The sequence below is a fragment of the Helicoverpa armigera genome, chromosome 31 (genome assembly GCF_030705265.1).
Source record: "Helicoverpa armigera isolate CAAS_96S chromosome 31, ASM3070526v1, whole genome shotgun sequence".
Taxonomy (NCBI): domain Eukaryota; kingdom Metazoa; phylum Arthropoda; class Insecta; order Lepidoptera; family Noctuidae; genus Helicoverpa; species Helicoverpa armigera.
Window position 1 is genome coordinate 35001 of NC_087150.1, and position 2500 is coordinate 37500.

The following is a 2500-nucleotide window of genomic DNA, read 5'->3' on the forward strand; positions in this document are numbered from 1 at the left end:
CGATCCGCGCAGGCGCATTCGCTTCGACGTGCAAAACGCGCTACTTGCTACGACGACGACGGTGTTGTGCGACGACGGGCAGCGCTCGTCTACATGTTGTATTTTATGAAATACACAAGTTGTGTGTGCTCATCTGGTGGTTGATGTACACTTTTCCAGTGTTATTTTTATAATACAATAATGTAGTTGGGGGCTATGTTCGACGCCAAAGACTTCGTCGTTTTTGTAGTGAATATGTAGTTGTTGAATGAACTGTGTCGACCGACGGATCGTGTCTTATGCGTGTCCGGACGAGAACGGTCGTATTAATTATTTTGCATGATGAGACGCGACAGTACACTGTACCAGACGCTCGGACGCGTGTCAACAGTGTGCTTCGCGTCGATTCGAACAATACAAAAGTTATATGTGAGGCGCTCTATAGAATCCGGGCGTAATCGTGCATGGATGTCTCGCGATCGTGTCAACAGATTTTACACACGTGAACATTCAGTCTCGTTACGAACGTTCATCATCGGGGCGTCAACGCCCTCGTCGTGCGAGTCGCGTCTGTGACGAGTTGAGACATTACCCGTTCAGACGTGCGAGCGCGCTTGTGAACCAGGTGGCGCGCAGCACTCAACATTGTTGTCGTGTTGTGCACCATCGGTTACACACCTTAAAAAACATTTCAGAGCTCGCCCGGTGCCGTTCGCGTATTGTAACGATCGCGAACGCCCGGGACGAGGGAGGACCTAGATCGTGTGCGCGCGCAGCCGGCGGACACCGTCGGTGGGCGCGCGCGCGCGCGCGGTAGAGGTTTTTCCTTATAAACAAAAGAAGCTCCCTGGTTGATCCTGCCAGTAGTTATATGCTTGTCTCAAAGATTAAGCCATGCATGTCTCAGTGCAAGCCGTATTAAGGCGATACCGCGAATGGCTCAATATATCAGTTTTGGTTCCTTAGATCTTACTCAGTTACTTGGATAACTGTGGTAATTCTAGAGCTAATACATGCAATCAGAACTCTGACCAGTGATGGGATGAGTGCTTTTATTAGATCAAAACCAATCGACGGAGGGCCTCGCGTCCGAAGTCGTTAATTTTGATGAATCTGGATAACTTTTGCCGATCGCATGGTCCAGTACCGGCGACGCATCTTTCAAATGTCTGCCTTATCAACTTTCGATGGTAGTTTCTGCGACTACCATGGTTGTCACGGGTAACGGGGAATCAGGGTTCGATTCCGGAGAGGGAGCCTGAGAAACGGCTACCACATCCAAGGAAGGCAGCAGGCGCGCAATTACCCACTCCCGGCACGGGGAGGTAGTGACGAAAAATAACGATACGGGACTCTTACGAGGCCTCGTAATCGGAATGAGTACACTTTAAATATTTTAACGAGGAACAATTGAGGGCAAGTCTGGTGCCAGCAGCCGCGGTAATTCCAGCCCAATAGCGTATACCAAAATTGTTGCGGTTAAAAGCTCGTAGTTGCATTTGTGCGCCGCGCTGTCGGTGCACCGCATCCGCGGTGATACTGACACGTCTGCGGAGCATATCGCCGGTGAGCCGGCGGTAATACGCCGGTTCAATATCAAAATCCTATCGCGGTGCTCTTCGGTGAGTGTCGAGGTGGGCCGACAATTTTACTTTGAACAAATTAGAGTGCTCAAAGCGGGCTCAAAATGCTGCTTGAATATTTCGTGCATGGAATAATAGAATATGATCTCGGTTCTATTTTGTTGGTTTTCAGAACTCCGAGGTAATGATTAATAGGGATAACTGGGGCATTCGTATTGCGACGTTAGAGGTGAAATTCTTGGATCGTCGCAAGACGAACATCAGCAAGCATTTGCCAAAGGTGTTTTCATCAATCAAGAACGAAAGTTAGAGGTTCGAAGGCGATTAGATACCGCCCTAGTTCTAACCGTAAATATGTCATCTAGCGATCCGCCGACGTTACTACAATGGCTCGGCGGGCAGCTTCCGGGAAACCAAAGATTTTGGACTCCGGGGGGAGTATGGTTGCAAAGCTGAAACTTAAAGGAATTGACGGAAGGGCACCACCAGGAGTGGAGCCTGCGGCTTAATTTGACTCAACACGGGAAATCTCACCAGGCCCGGACACCGGAAGGATTGACAGATTAACAGCTCTTTCTTGATTCGGTGGGTGGTGGTGCATGGCCGTTCTTAGTTGGTGGAGCGATTTGTCTGGTTAATTCCGGTAACGAACGAGACTCTAGCCTGCTAAATAGGCGTCGTCATTTAGGTGTGCGTGGCCACGTGTCACGCAACTCACTGGCGACGTATTAAAATTCTTCTTAGAGGGACCGGCGGCTTCGAGCCGCACGAGATTGAGCAATAACAGGTCTGTGATGCCCTTAGATGTCCTGGGCCGCACGCGCGCTACACTGAAGGAATCAGCATGTTCTCCTGGCCTAGAGGCCCGGGCAACCCGCTGAAACTCCTTCGTGCTGGGGATTGGGGTTTGCAATTATCCCCCATAAACGAGGAATTCC

At 50.1% G+C, this 2500-nt stretch overlaps 1 non-coding gene across 1 annotated transcript in view; it reads left to right on the top strand.

The window, feature by feature from the left end:
- Positions 1 to 823: 823 nt before the first annotated feature.
- The window catches only part of LOC135119265 (small subunit ribosomal RNA), a 1896-nt gene continuing 219 nt past the window's right edge, over positions 824 to 2500 (top strand). Inside the window, exon 1 of the ribosomal RNA XR_010278093.1 lies at positions 824 to 2500. This exon is cut by the window's right edge and continues 219 nt beyond it. This is a non-coding gene — a ribosomal RNA (small subunit ribosomal RNA).